This window comes from Callospermophilus lateralis, chromosome X (assembly GCF_048772815.1).
Source record: "Callospermophilus lateralis isolate mCalLat2 chromosome X, mCalLat2.hap1, whole genome shotgun sequence".
NCBI classification, from domain to species: Eukaryota; Metazoa; Chordata; class Mammalia; order Rodentia; family Sciuridae; genus Callospermophilus; species Callospermophilus lateralis.
In genome coordinates this window covers 6,041,883-6,062,159 of record NC_135325.1, presented here as the reverse complement: position 1 = coordinate 6,062,159, position 20,277 = coordinate 6,041,883, and positions in this window count along the sequence as shown.

Sequence of the window (20,277 nt, the reverse complement as noted above, 5' to 3'; positions counted from 1 at the left end):
ACTCACTGTATGATTTCATTTTCATGAAATTCTGGAACCACCAAGTCTAATATATTATGATAGAAATCATAGCAGTGATCGCCTCTGGTGGGGCATGAGAAATGAGTGCAAGCAAGAACAGCAGAACATTCTAGGGGTGATTGAATTAAAATGCTCTATATCTTGATTTGTAAGATGGTTATATTGGTATATTCACTTGTTAATGCTCATTTAAAAGTTCATTGAAGATCTTTTTCATTATATGCAAATTATACTTTAAACACATACACATCCAAAAAATAATATTGAAAGGGGAAAAAAAAGACTGTCACAAGAAAACCGAACACGTTAAACTGACAGCTTTTGTTTCTTGGTTTATAAGGTACAAAGCACATCTCTCCCAGTCTCATTCTTTTGTCTCTCAACCTCATCTTATCTTTGACCTTAACTCCATCTCTAATAACCATTTCAAAAGCTCCCACCTCCCCCACCAAAACTATCATGCCAAATCTTTTGGGTGCAAATGTCCAGCTTCAACCTGTGACAGAGACTAAATGAGAGTCTTAGGCTCATTTCTGAGTCATGTGTTTTAGGCCAGGCTGCAGATGAAAGAGGCAGGGAGCTCTTTACCAATTCCCGGAACACAATCCCATTAGAGACAGTTTGGAACAACTTGATTTTCTGGGATATTTATAAACTAACTCTCTTTAGTCATTGATTGAAAGTTGCTTAAAATAAGTATTAATTCTCCAGAATTTTTGGCCTACACTGAGCATAGGCAGAGTAGACTCTGATGACTAGAGAAAGCCCTCAGGCAAAGAAATGCAGAAACTGGCAGCTGGAAGTCAGGTAGACATGGACAGATATAGTCAAACCATTAACACTGTCGTGCTATAAGGCCTAACAACATAGGATCATGTATTGTTCCCCAATTGAGTCTGGAATCTTGATCCAGGTCGCCTGTATTGGTTAGCTTTTGTTATATAACAAAACATCCCAAATCATGATGGTTTAAAATAATAAATATTTAATTTATCTCATAATTATTCTGTGAGTTTCTCAGGGGATACTTTTAGTCTGTATTAGCTTAGCTGGTCTTTGCTCAATCTGTAGTCAGCTGGTCAAAAGCTGGAAGCCAAATGATCCAGAATGGCCTTACTCACATGTCTGGTGGTTGGGGGGCTTCTAGCTGGGGCACCTTCATGAGACCTGTATTCTAATTCTCCATCAGGCTAGCCTGAGCTTGTCATATAGTAGCTTTAGTATTTCAAGCACAGCAAGAGAATCAACCCCAATGTACAAGTGCTTTTCAAACCCTCTGCTTATGATGTCTTTGTTCATGTCCTATTGTCCACAGATTTGAATACAAATTCTTCCACTCCTTGTATCCATATGTTTGCAATGTAACTTTAGAACTCTTCCCATCAAGAGGTGAAGTCTTTCTCTTTCCCCTCAATCTAGGGTGGGCTTGTGATATGCTTTGGCTAATAGGATAGTAAGACATGCAATGTAAGTAGAAACCTCAACTTTTAAGAGCTTCACATTTAAGAGCTTGAACTTTTGATGTTCTTGAAACTATACTTCCTTATGAGCTAACTCGTTTTAGCCTTCAGAAGGATATACATGGCCTTATCATCTCCATCACCCAAAATGACAGCTAGTCACTCACCAGTCACTTCAGTGAGGTCATCTAGGAGCAGACAGCCTCCAGTCAATCCACTAATTGAGTTCAGATCCACAAGTGAACCCAGCCAGGCATAGTAGAATCACAAATTGAATGAATTCCAGTTGTTTTCAGCCACTCAATTTTGAGATAGTTTTTGGCATATAACAAACCAAATGATAAATGGTATAAAGGAGTGAAGTTATATTAAGTGATCAAATAAAGCCCACTGAGAAGGAGCTATTTAAGCAGAGACTGCAAAAACACCAGGGAGACATGAATGCTAAGAAAGGGTGGTGCATTCAAGGCATAGAGAATAGCAACATCAGAGGTCATGAGATACGAAAGGGCATAGAGATTTGAGAGAATTGAAAGAAGATAAAGATGTGCTACTAGGGCAAAGGAAGAGAGAAACAGAGACAAAGGGTTGCAGGCGAATCTATTCATACTCTGACACCTAAGAGGGATACAGTTATAGAATGTGTTCTTTATTAGTATTTTTCATTAACAGTCTTATTCAAGAAAAATTCTGACTATATATCCACCATTTCATTACATATTATTAATATAGAAGATGTTAATAATAGTTATTCATATTCTTTATACAATCCTTTCAAGGCTCTTCATTCTCCCCTTTCTCTTCTCCCTAGGTTCAGCTGTAAGTAGGAAGGAACTGGGAAAGAGGCAAACTTAATATTCCTTAAAATGAAGATGAAATGAAAATCCATGAACTGAACAAAAGAATTCACAAAGGCAAGACTGTGGTGTGAATTGGTCATTCAGCAAATTGGTCACTTTGCATACTGGATTCTAGAAAATTGGTTTCTTTGAAAACTTTTCGCTCCACCCTCTCTGAACTTTAACCTCTTCAGAAGATAGATGGGATGAAGCCTAAGTCCACTCTAGCTCTAGTGAACCGAGGTTTCATAGGAACCACAAGTTTCATGGGGATGAAGATAGGGATGTGCAGTGTCTGCATATGAGGAAGCAGAAATTAATTAATCTCAGACACCTGAAAGACATTAAAACAGAAAGGGATCTAGGGGATTTGGAGGTTAAGGAAGGAGAGAATAAGAAAGGAAAGCTTTTTACCTGGTCTTGAATTGTACCCGATTTTAGTTCAACAATGAACTAGTCCCTAATTTCAAAGTCTAATGCCTGGGAACAAGTGTGTTATAATAGGAAAGTGAACATGGAAATTAAACAGAAGTGAGACCACTGTCTCAATGATTAATTATATTCACCAGGAAAATCCCAAAATAAGTTTTGTTTAATTGTGTTTTCTTAAATGGAGGAAGGAAAGTACACCATGTCTGGCATAGAAGCAGCTTCCCAGAAAAAAAAGTGGTAAATGTGGAAAGAAAATTGAAAAATATATTATACCTGAACATCAATAGTAAAAGAAGTTTCTTTAATTGGTTTAGTGTCATGGAAAAGGCACTAATCAAGAGATTAGGAAGCTAAATATGCTTCTGCTATTAACTGAGCAACAGAGAGAAAGTCATGTTATCTTTCTGTGTCATGGTTTCCTCTTAGAAAGATAGGACTGCACCAGAGATAGAAAACATTTAGCGTACATGCCACTACTATTCCTGTCCAGACTGGTAAGAGAGATCACTCATAGCAATTTTTGCTGTAACATCTTGACATGTCCTCAGAATCTATCTCAACACAGACTTCTAGTAATCACTGCCAAATTAACAGAGTTGCTCTCAAAATTAAACCTGTGTACTCTTTCAGACTAGACCACTGGTCTCCAACTGTGGGCTGCTGACTGCTGAGAGACTGTGAGGCTACTGGAAAATGTTAAGTCAGATGCTCACCATGCCTTGTCCGTAGGATCAATAAAGTGCTATCTTATCTGGGTCTTCATTCCCAAAAGAAGCTAGGCATATCTGGCTAGGGGAGTTCAAATTCCTTTTCTACTCTGATATTTTCTATTCCTAGGTGACATTTCTCTATCTTCTACCCACTTCCCTTCTATGTCCTTCCTCCTACCCAAAATCTTCTAACATTAACACAGGCTCTTTGATCAAAAAAGAATTTCCCCACCCCACCCCCCTGTGAAAAGGGGAAAGAACCAGGCAGCATATAACATCAAATGAGTCACAGAAATCATGATTTCTTTGTCCTTGAGATAATCTGTAACAACTTGAAGGTTCTCTGCCAAAAGTGGCTCAAGGCTTCATCCTCATATTTAAGGTCAGAAGGCTAGGGTCTTTCTTTCTGAATCATTTCTCAGGCTTTCTTAAATTCTTAATATAACCCTGGGTCCAAATTTAGTTTTTCCTCCTTCATTTTAGGTAACACAAGCTTAGGTTACATCCTAAAGCCTAAGGCAATATGGAATAGGCACTTGGTCACCATCACTTACTAGTTGAATGAACTTTAGTTTTCATCTCTTTGCACCTCAGTTCCCTTACCTGTAAAGTAGGATAGTTGTGGTGACAAAGATAATGTGTGTGATAATGACAATAGATGTATCTGTGGAGGACTTACTACAATGTCAAGCCTCTGTTAAGCTTGTTACAGACAACCTGTTTAAACAAACATACTTCCTTTTTATGATTGGTTGCAAAAATGGCCACAATTCTTTTCAGCTTCTATATCTTCATTCCTTGATTCTGAATGTTGACCAATAATGTGACAGAAGCTACCTTGTGTAAGTTCTGAGCCTAGATCTCAACAAGGTTGGCAGATTTCTGCTCTTGCTCTTGGGAATCTGCTTAGCTGCCACATAAAGAAGCCTGATCTAGCCTTCTGAAGAGGGAAAGACGGATGGACTAAAGACCTGCTTTCCCAGTTAAGGCTATCTTAGATCAAGCAGTCCCTGTCAACATGGCAGCTGACTCATTTGCAAGAGTGAGCCCACCAGTGATCAGGTAAGCCTGACTCTGTTCAGCATAATCGCCTAACTCATCCCATCTCAAATTGCTACCCCACAGAATTGTGACACAATAAAGAGCAATTGTTTTAAACCACTTGTTTTGTGATGGTTTGTAATAAAGCAGTAAGTAATAAACATTTATTCTTGAGTACATAACTAGACTACATTCTATATTCTCTTGTTTCTAGATTGGCCTCATGAATGGTTCTCCCCAGTGAAACATGAGTGGAAGGTGATATGTTGTCTTCATGACAAAGTGGTTCAGGAGTTGATGTGCCTTCTCACTTTCTCTGTCAACTGGATGCAGAGGCTCTAGAAGAGGGCTCTACAATATAAAAAAAAGAACCCTGAGTTCCTGAATCACCACACAGAGGAGAGCCACTCACCAAATGAAAACATCCATTTGGACTTTATGTGATTTAGTAATAAACTTCAATTGTGGTAAACCTCTGAGGTTTGAGGATGTATCTGTTAATGGTAGCTGGCATTACCTTAACTGGCACACGAGGATTTTGTAACTGAATTATCCTCATTTGCAATTGAGGGAAAAAGAAAAGGGAGTGCACAGACATTAATAGAGGTTAGTATCTACTTAGATATAAATGAAAATCCAGCATAGATAAGTAATGGTGTATTTGATGATTATTTTGCCAACGTCTAAGTTGTTGTTAGCTTGTATGGGGATCATCTAGAAGCTATTTAAAATGTACACAATGGGACTTCACCTTCAGAGATTTTAATCTGGAAGATTAGTAGAGATCCAGGACTCTGCATTTTTAACACACTCATTGGGAAATTCTAATGCAGACAGTACTTTGAGAAACTCCAGTCTGTAGTAAATGTAGCATTTCCATTAAACTTTGTAGATGTGGTACTAGAACTCATGGACAGATCTAAGCCAGGTTTCTGTAGCCAAAGGCTAGAGGCACTGAGCAACAACGTGACAGTGCATAGAGCAGCTAGCAAGATAGCCCCACACAATGCCCAGACCAGAGAACAAAGAATCTGGTTAAGTCCATTGAGTGTGCATGGAAAAATGGAAGGAAAATGTAACTATCACTGTTCAGACAAAGAATGTGCTGAATGTGACTATTTGGCTTGAATTAAGATAGCAGAAAATTTTCTGTAGTGGATTGTAGGAATACACTAAAATGGCATAACAAACTGAAACACTTTAGGAGAACTTGGATTTTTCTTACTTTAAATCAAATATTCATTAAAAGGAAGATTTCATATCCCAAACAAGCAGCATTGAATTATTTCAAAAAGAGGCACCAATTATAGCTGTATCCCTTCTCAAGGCCCAGCTCAGGGAGCAGATCACTGCCCTCTAATAAGAGATTTAGTTACTGAGGACAGAACAAGGACAGGTAGGTAGAAATTACAGAGAGGCACAGTTCAGCCTCTCTGTAAGGAAGAACTTTTGAATAATGTAAAAATGGAACAGGCTGCCTTTGAGGCAGCAAACTCTGTGATTTGAAAAATTTGAGCCAAGCCTAGATTCACTGCTGTGTATTTACCAAGCTTTCTTTGTATCTAGAGAATCAAATAATAAGATGAAGACAAATCCTTGGCCTTGATGGGCTCAGATTCTTGTGAGGGAGATAGACAAATAAACTCATGACTATAATATGGTATAATGATAGCATGACCATAGCACATTTTAGTACTGCAAGACCCCACAGAGGATGCTCTTTCAAGCAGAAAGGTTGAAGGCTTCCTAGAGGAAATGACATGAGATCTGAATGCTAGGGCACTCAGAGGAGGAGAACTGGAATTCCAGGCAGATGCAACAGCACTGTGAGGGCCAGGAGGCATGAAATAGAGTTATGAGGCTAAAAGGCAATAGGATGTAGTGTAGGATCCTGGTGGATGTATGCAGGGCAAAAAGCTAGAGAGGTAAGCACAGATTAAACCTTGAGGAACATCTTGGGCTAGGGTGATGGGTTTTAGCTTCATCTTGAAAATGATAAGAAGCCATTTGAGGTTCAACTAGAAGACCTCTGGAGCCCTTTTTGATAAAAAAAAAATCTGTTGATCCTAGGAAACCATTCACTTCTTCCAGAATTACTGTTTAAATTGTTAAGATGTATGTAAAAATCAATGCAATCTTAATCACAATCAAGCATGTAGAGGATCTTTGAATGTAAATGAGATGGTCTTATAAATCAGTACAGAAAACACTATTAGTGAGATTGGGACAATTGGTTAGCCATAAGGAAAAAGATAAAATTAGATCTATACCTTATACCATAACAAGTATAAGCTTCAAATAGAACAGGAACATAAATATAAAATGGAGAAACTACATTAGTGTTTGAAGAAAATTCGAGTGAATTAATCTGTAATTGGGAATAGGAAAAAGCTTTCTAACTATGCCTCACAATCCAAAGGCAATAAAGGAAAGGGTAACAAACTTTATTACTCAAAAATAATATTTTTGGGGCTGGGGATGTGGCTCCAGCGGTAGCGCGCTCGCCTGGCATGTGTGCGGCCTAGGTTCGATCCTCAGCACCACATACAAACAAAGATGCTATGTCTGCCAAAAAACTATATATATATATATATATATATATATATATATATATATATATATATATATATATAAATTCTCTCTCTCTCTCAATAATAATAATAATAATAATAATAATAATATTTTCATGTATCTGAAAACACTATAAACAAAGTCAAAAGACAACTGACAAATGGAGAAAAGAATTTTCAAATACATCACAGAAAAAAAAAGCATTAATATTCCTAATATAGGAACAACTCTGAAACTGAAGAAGAAGGTGCTAAGGAAAGAGCAAAATGAAGAGTTATTGCTTAATGGTTGCAGGGATTTCTCTTTGGAATGATGAAAAAGTTTTGGAAACATGGTTGCACAACATTAGGAATGTATTTAATGTCATCAAATTATACCAGTTAAAATGGCACCCCATTGTAGTATATATTTGATGAAAATAAATATTTTTCAAAAATATCAATTATAAGACAAAGGACAAGGAGCAAAAAAATCCTGACAGAAAATTTGACGTTACAAGTAGTACAAGAAATTACAAAAATGGCCCTTAAACATAAGAAAAATGTTCAAACTCACTCATAATTAGAGAAATATAAAATAAAGCAACATTAAGATACCACTTCTCATATATCAGAGTAGTAAAACTTTAAAGTATGAGAACAAATTGTGTTGGCAAGGTTGTGGGAAACAGGTACTCTCATCCCTTCCTAGTAGGTATGCAAACAGCTACAACCCTTCCAAAGAGACTATTGCAATATGTACAGAGTTGCAAAGGCAAGTTACCTTTTGATGTCCCAAGATCTTTTCTGGGAAAAGTACAGAAACACATATGCAACAAGGTTATTCATTATGGCATCATTTGTAACTGTAAAATATTGGAAATAATGTAAACACTGATACATGAGAAAGTGACTGAATAAATAAGAGTGCCTACCCAATGAAGTACCAGGAAGATGTATAAATAAGAATGATAAAGATCTGTATGAACTGATGAGTGATTTCCAAGACATAATGGTAAGAAAAAAAGGAAATTGCAAGATTAGCTTGCTATACTTTATGTAAGAAAGAGGGGGATATAAGAAAATAGCCATGGATCTGCTCAATTGTGCAAAAGAAATACAGAAAGGATATATCAGATATTGAAGAGATTGGGTAACTATAGGAAGTGGATGGACACAAAGAAGAAAAAGTGGAGGGATGGGAATAGGGAAGTAGAGATGAGAGGAAAGTGACTCTAATATAAATATACATTTTTGTTTAGCTCTGGCTTTCAGAACTGTTAGTGCTTTGCATATCCTTAAAAAAATAATTAAATGCAGGATGTGAAGAGAATCTGAAATGCAATACAGTCAGTAACAAATGAGTCTAATTGTGTTACTAGTGAACAATATAATCACGCTGAAGGGAAAAGAACTAATTTAAGTAACTTTGTTAAACAGTTGATTGATTGTACACTGTCAGGTTAAAGACAGCAAGAACTGTATATTGTTCTCTAGTTAGCAAATTGCTTTTCACGGGAGTGTGGATTAGCAATTTTGAAACTACTTATGTGTATACTAGGATGGAGCAAATATAGAAATTTATTGTGAATAATGAGAACCATGTTTCTTGCTGTTGAGGAAAAGAATTTCAAATTTTAAAAAAAGACAAAGACTAGAATGAGGCCAGTAGTACTGGGTTGAAGGAAATATCAGTATGAACTCATAGTTTTTAACATGTGTACATATGGAGAAGCATAGATATAAATATAGATATTATTTCTTTTTATTTCTTTCCTAGTTTTCACCCATCTCCCCTCTTCCCTCCCTTTTTTCAGATTTCAGTCACCATTCATTTATCCAAAAGGAAGTCTGAATGTTTTGGGGAATCATTTGATTAGTTGATATTGTCAACAATTGCATTTTCAGGAGAAAGTCTCTTCTTCATAATGAATAGGAATAGGGGAAATTTCCTGAAATTTTTCTAAAGTACAACATGTTTATTTTGTGATATATGATCAGGAGGCTAATACTGTACAAAACTTGGAATATCACAAATTAAACTGGCAGCACCCTCTGTACCCCATTATACCCGTTCAGTGCCTTGACAATCATATTGATCAGTGGTGATTTTCACCAGGGTCTCTCAGAGGTGGGAATCTTGTCTTGTTCATGTGTCTATCTCCAATGCCTTGATCCCAGTAAGCACTAAAAATTTTAAATTGATTAGAATTGAGTCAGTGGTTCTCTTCCTGAGAAAATTCTTGGGCTTTCTTTCTAGCTCAATTTAGAGGGTGCTGTGATATGCCATTCTGCTCCTCCCTTCAGGATTGAAATATTCATTCCCCTCAGCTGCCAGGAGTGTTAGCAGCCGAGCATTTCCCCATTGGTGGAAGAGATTTGCCTCAGCAAAAGCTGTGCCCTTTACTGGGGGTGCCCACATCTAATTAACTGGTTAATGCTCCAGAGCTCTCCATAGGATCAAGAGAGGCCTTTGTTGCCACTCACTGTAGCTCAAGTTCTCCCCAGCCTAATCCTTTCTTTTCTTTCACAGGTGTTGGTTCTGAAAGCACCCCTATTAAAATCTCTGCTATTGAATCTCTGCATCAGTCTCTGCTTCCTGGGGAGTATGACAGGCAACAGTCTAACCTCTGTTTCAGCTGTACCCTTCTCAAGACAGTCCATAAAACATCCAATGCCTGTTGGAGTCCAGATCCACTTCTGAGCTGTTTTCACTAAGGAGGTCTGCAGGATAAGGAGCTAGGGCCACAGCCTCACCCACAAGACACTCCTATTTCCCTGCTCCTCTCCTTCCTCACTCCTCTACAAATATCTGTGCATCCCTACTCAGAGATCTTGTTACCATCCAAGCAGACAAAAATTCCCTCTTTGGGTCCAAAGTAACTGTAAACTGAACACTGTTTAGTTGAAACTGAATCCCTTCGCAGGAAGTGTCTGCTTCCAATGTCTTTTAACAACTGAGCACATCCCAAGTTCAAATCCCAGCCTCCCTGCTGAGAGGTTGTCCTGCCTCCCACAGCAAAACACTGAGCTCAGCAGAGGTCCCCTTGGCACAGACCAGCTGCTCCCCCAGCTTCATTGGCAGAGTTACAGCTCAGGGTTTCCACTACCTGAAACTCCTTTCAGTTAGGGATGGCTTTTGGATTCCTGTGAAGGACATGGCTCCCACTTCCCCTCAACAGAGAGCAGGCTAGCCTGGAGTTTCCCCAAGTCAGTCTAGCCCCAAAACCAACCAGAAATGAGAATAATTTAGAGGAATGGGAGAATGATTGGAAAAAAATCAGATGCAGATTTGACCTAGTGGGTTTTGAGTCAACAGCCAGGGCTGTGATGTCCCTTGACTTCAGCCCTGGAGATATGCAGTGTCTTCTTATGTGCCACACCCACTACAGACACCAGACCTCAATCACATAACTGTCTGGGTATCATCACACAAATGTCTCTTTATTTGCTTCTTAACATATAGGCCTTTTCCTCCATTTCTCCCTCTGCTTGTGGAACATTCTCTCATGCCCACAAAAAAAAAAAAAAAAAAAAAAGGCTTCTCTGGAAGTTCTAACTTTCCTCTTTTAACCATCCCCCTCCCACAGCAATACAGATTTTTCTTTGTATTTGATGGAATCAAAATCAGATGGGTTGCCATCAGGTATACAGTATAAACTGTACTCTTGGTATTTCATCATAATAGCAGGTTCAGGACCAAAGCCAAACAGTGGCAATTTCTTCCCTTCAAAGAAAAATTGTTTTTAAGAATTAAATAGAATTTTCCTTCTTTATGCCATCCTCAGCAGACCCTTCCCCAGCCTATGGTATAATATTTTGAGAGAGATCTTTTTTTTTGTAGAATATCATGAAGATTTCCATATTTCAAAGCAATACACTTGATGCCTTCAGCAAAAATAAATAAGTAGATTTATCAAATGAGTTCAGAGTCACAGGCCAGATAAAATTAAGGTAATCTGGCCTTAAAGAGGAAAGTTTTTTTAAAAAGGAGAGCTAGGGAGAAAGACTATACTGCCTTGCTGTGTAAGCATGGAAAACTGATCTGGAGTGGAGATTTAAAGGGCTTTATTCTTACCCCTGGTATTTGGGGGCCTTCCAGCACCCACACATTTTTGTCAGTAAGTGTTTACAAAGAACTGAAGAAGCAGCAGCAATTCAGGAAAAGATTTTATTTCAGGATGGAAAAGATTAATCAAGAAGTCACATGGTTCGTTATTATGCAACAAGAGGTAATGGACTTTAAATGGTGAAAGAAATGACTTTGTAAACAATTTTTTTTCCCCTCTAAAAGGATAAAGGAAAGAAGAGGTTGAGAAAATTTCAGCACCACTTAGGAGGTGAAATTGGAGGTTTGACAATCTCTGCAGACCTCCAAAAGAGTACGTAGCATTTCTGAGATTGTAGTATCATTGTATAATTGTTATAGATCTACTCTGCAGCCCTTCAGAAAATATTCTTGGATTGAGGTTTCCCCCTCCCCCATTGCAGTTAGCCCATTAGAACAAAATGGTCATTTCTTCTGCTTCCTGCACTGCAATTATTTTGTTGACAGCTATGTAGAGACTGTCAACATATAGGCCTTTTACTGTCATCATGAATGTCTAATGGAGATAATGGTAAGAGTGATGGTAATGGTGGTGATGGTTGTAATGGAAGTGAAAATGATGAGGTGATAATGGTAGGCATGGGGTGGTAATGACTGGTGACAGTGATGTGGTAGATGGGGTAATTGTAATGATAGTATTGGTGGAACTATGGTGGTAGAAATGGACTGGTGATGTGGTGATGCTAGTGGTTGTGGTGATTGTGGTAGTGCTGGTGGTGATGTGGTGGAGGAAATGATGATGATGATGGTAATGATGATAGTGAGAAAATGGTGGTGGTGGTGGTGGTGATGTTAATGAAGATTATGATGGAAATGGTAACAGTGATGATGATAGTGATGGTGATGATAATGATGTTCATGATGTTGGTCAGAGATAGTGGTGTGGGAAATATAATGATAAGACCATTCGTTTGCAGAGATTACGTACCTATTCAGAAGGATATAAGATACCAGAACTCATTTCTGAACTTCCTTTAATGAGTCCTCAATGGAAATAGGTGGATTTATTTATTCTGTCATTCAATAAATATTTGTTCAGCATCCACTATGTGTCAGGCATTGTTCAAGGTCTTAATGACACAGAAGTGAACAAAACAAACAAAACTCCCCTGTGAGTCTTCACTATAACCAGTTAGATAGACAATAAACAAAATGAGCAAATACAATATGTCATATTTAGGGTGATGATAAACCCTAAGGAGAAAGACAAAACATAGGGGAAAGACATGAAGATGGGTGGGAGATAGTAGTGTGTGTGTGTTACTTTGGATGATTGTTAAGAAAGTATTCTTTACCTTCCCCCTCCCAGTGTGGGCAGAATTTAGTTCTCTGCCTCATAAAAGTTGAGCTTTGGTCATGTGATTTACTTTGACCAACAGGATTTCAGTGATGTGATGCAAAAAACCATAAATTTCTTATAGTGTTTAGCTTGGATCTTGAGTTTTTATGATAGAACACAAGAAAAGCATACCCTAGACAGCTACTGCCCTTCATTCAAGGCCTCAACAAAAACACATTGTGTAGACCTGAACCCAACCCACCGCCTAAAGCATATGTAACCACAGCTGAGCTCATCTTATATATCAATCAAACCTCAGTGGAACTCATGAGTATGGAAATAAATGCTTGTTGTTAGTCATCAAGTTTGGGGGTGGTCAATACGAGGCCCGATTCTGGCATTAGCTCACAAACACAGATGAGATGCAATTTTCAATAAGGTGACCAGGGAAGGCCTCGTTGGGAAGATGGTATATACATAAAGATCTGAAGGAGGTGAAGCAACAAGTAATGTAGGTAAGTGTAAAAGATTATTCCAGGCAGAAGGGAAAGCTAGTACAGAAGGTCTGAGATGTGAATAGAAATGACACATTTAAGCAGGGAGGCCAGTATATGCCTGTAACAAAGTAAAAGAGCAGGAGAAATTATTGATGAGGTTAGAGAAGTAATGGGGGGGGGCAGATGGTATAGGACCTTGAAGGTTATAGTAAGAATATTAGGAAGCTGCTAAAGGGTTTTGAGTCAGAGGAGGAACATCTAATTTGACTGTATTTTAAGAGGATCACTCTGGCCTTGGTGCAGGTAGACAATAAGGTATTGACAGGTAGAGTGAAAGCAAGGAGACCAAGTAGAAGGCTACCACTAAAATCCCAGTGACAGCTGATGGTGGCTTGTACCCAAAGCAGGGAGCGGTTGCAGTGGTGACTTATTGTCTTGGGCCATCTCCAAGAATGCCTGGACTCTTCATGGCAACACCCCAGTAGCCAAGGAAGCTGAGGCCAGGAGGCTTCTGTTTAATGGTGGTTATCAGTAACAGAACTGAGATTCCCACTCCCACATCTCCAATCTGTTGCTTAGCACAGGGAGCGTCCCCACTCTGTCCCTCTATTGTCTGTGGTCTTAGTGATTCAGGAAAGGAGGATCTTTTTAGAACAGCTCAGGCAGACACAAATCCAGCCTGACAGCCCAGCCACAGCTCCTTGTGTACGTGGCTCCTTTCTGCTTTGTCTCAGTCGGCCACGCTCCTTTTATTCCAAGCCTCAGATGAAGAGCTTGCCTGCATTCTGGGGGCCCCAGCTGCTCTTCTTGTTTCATGGTGGCACCCAAAGTGCTGGCATTCCTGCATTCTAAACCTCCTTATTTTCTATTATCAAAGGCTCCACTTGAAAGAATTGGCCTGGCTTAGTCATTCAATAAACATCCACCTCCCTGTGGCACCATATTGTCCTTAACCAACCACTTCTCTACTTGGCCTTGGACCTTTGTGGAATAATCAAAAAGGCAGACTTATCCCAACATTTTCCAAACTCTGCAAGGCACATTGCTTTTTTCTTTACAGTTCACTCGATTCTATGAAAAGGTAGATAAAGGGGGAAAGTAAGTGCTGCATGTTTATAGGTATGCTGGGAGGGGATACTGTCCAGAATATTTATTATTTGAATATCATTAGTTATTTAAGCTTGTGTTCCCTGCCTTTTTATCCCTCTTGGCTCAAGTTGAAAGTCTCGGAGAATATGCTTTAGAAGAGAAAATAATATTCTCAAAATCAAAATATGGCCTACAATAGATGCATCTATCTGTGAAAACATTAGAAAATGTTAACAAAGTGAACTAAATTGGCCCTAGTCCTCTCTTATTTTGTCAAGTGACCTGCAAGAAAACAAAAGGGAAATTTTGTAACGAATTATCAGAGCAGCTAAATACTGTTCCCTATTAGCAAATCTCCAGGTTTGAAGAAATATTCTGTCCTGACCTTGTGTGGCCACCCATGTGAGTCTATTTGGCTGGATTTATTGTGGATCTCAGAGCCTTCAGCCACAGGTTACCAAGACAACAAGCTCCACCCCAGCGATGGGAGGGGGAGAAGGTTTTCAAGGAGAGAAAAACTCCAGGCAGAAGTGTTCTTTCCTGGCTTTGGGGAAGGAAAAGGATAAGGCAGAAGTATACATGAAGCCACTGAGGAGAAGGAACAGTGAGAAGACAAAAAGGAGCTGGACCGTGAGTGTTCACCTCTTGGGGGCTTGTGAAGGAGGCCCAGTTTGTGGCCAATTTGTTAAAACCATGTACTCAATGTACCAAAAATCAGCCTAGGTTGGTTCATTAGCCAAAAGAGAAAGTAGAGGAGGTTGAACTAACTCCATTCAGAATCTAAGCTGATGTTCAGGAGTCACAAGATCATCTTTGACCATCACAGTAGGCTGGGAGGGAACCTTGAGACCTTCGGTAAAGGTACCTCACTTTACAGATAAAACTGAGGCCCAGGGCTGGAGGTCATGAAGTGTAGTCCCCAGGATATCCCTGGGAAGTGGAATGGAGCTTCTAATGCAGCTCAATCCCAAACATAAACAGCTAAGCAGAGGTACTGCAGAATTGCTAGTTGAGAAATTAATTTGAGTAATGTAAAAGGTGGCAGTGGGGTTTATGATACGTGAGTGGTGGATAGAACAGTGAGGCAGACCACTGCTCTGTCTGAATTCACTTCAAAGAAGGTATTCAAGGGTGAATCAAAAATATGAAACCAGCTGAAAAAGAAAAAAGAATTTTGTGGTTCTCATCAGCTGCTGGTAGTCTCCATGCACCAATATTGAATAGTCAGTCCCTCCCTGATTTCTGGCTCTCACAGCCTGACTTCTAGGTGAGGCTATGGATTTCCTACACCCATACTTTCCTATCTTCCCTCCAACTGTATTTCTCTAGCCATGTGACTTTTAATTAGCTGCTGTCATTTGCAGAACAAGTTTCTGGAGAGTTCAATGATCAGCCCAAGGTCATGTATCTCTTAAGTAACAGAAACAAGTCTCTGGGACAATGGGCCCAGTGCTGTCTGCCAACTCCACCCTTTCCCTGACAGAAAAACATTACAGATTACTAATTGGATACTCGGTGCTAGAAATGGTTAGCAAATAGAAATGCCATGAAAATGCACAGGTGTGAACAATCTAAATAAGGCAAGAGAGGAAAAGGATGACCGAAAGCTAGAGGAGACAGGCCAAACTGCTGACAGGAGGAAAAAATAAATAACTTCTTTATTATCTGAACAGGCAGTCAATGAAAAGAGGAAATTGAGTGGCGCCCACCTGGATCACTATTAGATCATGAATCTAAGATAGCAGGTCAGAGTCAAATAGAGAATTTTGAAAGGGAAAAATCTTAACTTATTAAACAAAATGAGTTTGAGATGGGTCTCTTTTATGAAAAATAATTAAAGCACCATCAAATGATTTCAAGGAAAAAAATGATTTTCTTAAGCAAAGGAAGAATTAATTATCAGGCTATCAGGAGCTAAGAGAATGAATCAGAAGCTGGAGGACAAGACTTAGACAACTGGTAGGACCCAAGGGTTCTCCTAAAGCAGCAGAAACCACAGCCACAGCCTGACTGCCACAGGAATCATATTTTCCTTAAGTTTCTGTTCCCTGCTAAATATTTAATTCTGATACTCCCTATACATTCATACTCCTTGTTTAAGATTCAGAATCCCAGAAAACCTTTGCCATCTGCACCGAAGATACAGCGTTAATCTCCAGGATATATGAAGAACTCAAAAACTTAACACCAGAAAAAAATAATAACCCAATCAATAAATGGGCAAAGGAACTAAACAGACACTTCACAGTAGAAGAAATATGATCTGTGTTTTAGTCAGCTTTTTCGCTGCTTCAACTGAAGAATCTGACCAGAACAGTTTTATGGGAGGAAAAGCTTATTAGAGGACTCAAAGTTTCAGAGGTCTTAGTCCATAAGAGGCAGGCTCCATTCCTTAGGGCCCAGGGTGAGGCAGAACATCATGGTGGAAGAGTGTGGCAGAGAGAAGCAGCTCATATGGTGATCAGAAAGCAAAGAACAACTCCACTTGCCAGATACAATATATAAACCCCAGAGCCACTCCCCCTCAATGAATCACTTCCTCTAGCCACCCCCACCTGCCCCTAGTTACCAGTTAATCCCACCAGGGATTAATTCATTGATTAGTTTAAGGCTATAACCCAGTCATTTCTCCTGTGAACCTTCTTGCATTGTCCCATACATGAGCTTTTGGGGATACCTCACATCCAAACCATAACAGTCAGCTAACAAATATATGAAAAAATGTTCAACATCACTGGCAGTAAAAGAAATGCAAATTAAAACTACACTGAGATTTTATCTTACTCCAGTCAGAATGGCAATTATCAAGAATACAAGTAACAAAAAATGTTGGTGAGGATGTGGGGGAAAGGTACACTCATACATTGCTGGTGGGATTGCAAATTGGTGCAACCACTCTGGAAAGCAGTATAGAGATTCCTCAGAAAACTTAGAATGGAACCACCATGTGACCCAGTTTTCCCACTCCTTGTTATATACCCAAAGGACTTAAAATTAGCATTCTATAGTGACAAGGCCACATCAAAGTTTATAGCAGCTCAATTCACAATAGCCAAGCTACGGAACCAACCTAAATGCCCTTCAACAGATGAATGGATAAAGAAAATGTGGTACATATACACAATGGAATATGACTCAGTCATAAAGAATGAAATTATGGCATTTGCCAGTAAATGGATGGAACTCATGCTAAGTGAAATAAGTCAATTCCAAAAAACCAAAGACCAAATATTCTCTCTGATATGTGTATGCTAACTCACAATGATCGGGGGAGGTTCACCAGATTGGATGCAGGGGTAGGCACAGAGGGAAGGGAATAGGATGGGAATGGGAAAGACAATACAAAGACTTGACATAACTTTCCTGCGTACATATATGAATACACAACCAGTGTGTCTCCACATCATGTACAACCACAAAAAAATGGAAGTTATACTCCATATATGTATGATATGTCAAAATACATTCTACTGTCATGTACAATTAAAAAGAACAGATACATTTAATAAAAAGATTCAGTATCCCAGGAACAAGTGTCTAATTGACTATTTACATCTTGGCTATACCAGGGGGCATAAAAAAGGAGAAACAGTTCCCCTCTGGCTTCTGTAATGAGATCATTAGCAGGAGCTGAGACCGCTATTGCCCTCCTACTAAGATATTCACAATGGAGATGTATTAGCACATGCTAACTACAATGGCAAACAAGTCCCAAGGTCTAATGGTTTAACACAATAGAAGAACAGTTCTTAGTCATGTAACTGTCCAACGCCAGAATTCCTGGTTGGTGATTAACCTCCCATATGATTACCTGCAGCCCAGAATTCCTCCATACTGTGACTCCGCCTTCTTCTTGGGCCTTGTAATCCTTTGCATTCTGCTGGAAGATGAATAAAGACAATGAAGAAATACCAACTGCTTAAGCTTCTTGACCCAGATGTGACATACGACATTATTGCTCCCATGGGCAAGAGTAAGTCCTCTGGCCTCAACTACATGTAACAAGGCAAGGGAAATACAATTCCTGGTAGGCAGCTGTTTTCAATCAATAATTTTACACTCTGCAAGAGGGAGTCCAAATCTTCAGTGGGCAAAGATAAAAAGGAGCAGGAAGGGAATAGGTTGGATATGTGACAGCCTAAAGCCAATACATGTTTGTTACAAAATGTATTTCCAGAGACTGATAAGGAAGCCTGTATTTTCATTTAAATTAAGTTAGCTGTACCTCCTTCACCAGAATTTATAATTCTCAGGGTCAGATGTGCCCTGAGAGGTCCATCTGCTGCCCAGGATAGAATTCCCATTTGAAAACTCTGATGACAAGGTAGTATTCTACCTGTATTCACAATCCTCTGTTGGGCAGGGAGCCAGAACAGGGCCAAGCCACCGCCCAACAATGGCGACCACCCCTAGGGCCTTTGGTTCTAGGTTTCTGGGCTCTTCTTCCTGTTTGAGAAAAGGGGCCCGCCAAAAGAGCCCACCAAAGGGCCATCACTGGCCCAGGAGCCCAATAGGGAACTGACAACAGGCATGCCAATCATAACCACACACACTTCCCATAGGAGTGATGTAAGTCCCTGAAAACACTACTGCAGCTGCAGACACTTCCACCTCTACTGTAGCCTGGGCTGAATAAACTTGATCTCTGGATGACCTGGTGTGCTCCCTCACTGTCATGCCTCGAGTGGTTGGGGTCTTCAGGGGTCTTTCATTCTCAAGATCAGTGTATCAGTTAAATGTTTAAAGCTAGACATAATGGAAAACTCAATGCAAAGTAAAATTCAGAGGGAGAGATTTCGGCATAGGATGATCAGAAGCTTAATGGGCAGGTTTTTTTCTCTCCCATCTGCTGGTTTCATCCTAAGGGTGGTTCCCTTCATGGCCACAAGATACCTGCCAGTGACAGTCAAGACTAACGTGTCCTGATACAAGTCCAGTAAGAGAAATGTAAAACCTTTCCTCCAACCATGAAATACAGGATATTTAAGTATGCTTGGGCCAACTTAGTCTATGTACCAATCTCTGAACCAGTAACTAAGACAGTGCCATGTGCTAAAGGGTTTGGACTAGTCATAATCTGTCCCTTAAGCTGGGAATGGGGTCTCCTCTCTCTTAATCATAATATGTCCATAAAATTGGGTTTCTGTAGCCAGAGACGGATAAAAATGGATACTGTCTGGTAAATCAACATTATCCAATGAAGATGGAGGAGGCTTTAAGAAAGGCCATTCCACTTTGGGAAAGTGCTTATTATTAAAAAGTTCTTATTTATACTGAGCCCACATCTTGCTCCCAGATCTTCTTTCTGAAGCTCTACAGCATAAGACTAAACCTTCTTCCTTGTTACAAAACTTTTTTCCAAAACTTTGAAGATACTGTATGTTCTTATTCCACCCCAAAGTTTTCCCTTCTTCAAGCTGAGCCCTCTTGCTTATATCCTCCTCATGTGTCATTTCTCCCCTCCTCATTACTCTTATCTTTAATTTATATGCATGCTCCCATTTGACAAAATCCCTCCTATACAGTAATGTCCAGAAGGGAATCACATAGCATACCTTGTGTTTGTTCTATAATCCCCTCTATTAATATAGCCAAATCTAAATATCTAATTAATAAAAGCTACTATAATAGATAAACCCCAACATCTTACCACCTTTACACAATAAAGGTTTATTTCCCACATAAAAACCCAACTGGTAAAGGGCTCTCCTCTATGCAGTGATGCAGTGATTCAGTGACACAGGCCCCTTCCATCTTGTGGCTCTGCTATATTCAACACACAGCTTCTAAAGTCACCCTTTTTATTTGTGTCAAGCCAGAAGGGGAAAGAATATGGAGGATCACATATAAGCCTACTTATGGGTCAGACATGGAAATAGAGCACCTCATTTGAGAGGGGTACTAAGGATTGAACTCAGGGGCACTCGGCCACTGAGTCACATCCCCAGCCCTATTTTGTGTTTTATTTAGAGACAGGGTCTCACTGAGTTGCTAAGCACCTCGCCATTGCTGAGGCTGGCTTTGAACTTACGATCCTACTGCCTCAGCCTCCCAAGCTGCTGGGATTACAGGTGTGCACCACTGTGCCCAGCAGAGCACCTCACTTTTGCTGGCTAGAACTCAGTCACATGGCCATACCTAACTGCAAAGAAGGCTAGGGAAAGTAGTGCAACTATTTCTGCCACAGATATTTACCTACTGGACACCTGCATCCCATTACTGGTTTTTCTTGAGCTTGCCCAAATCCTACTA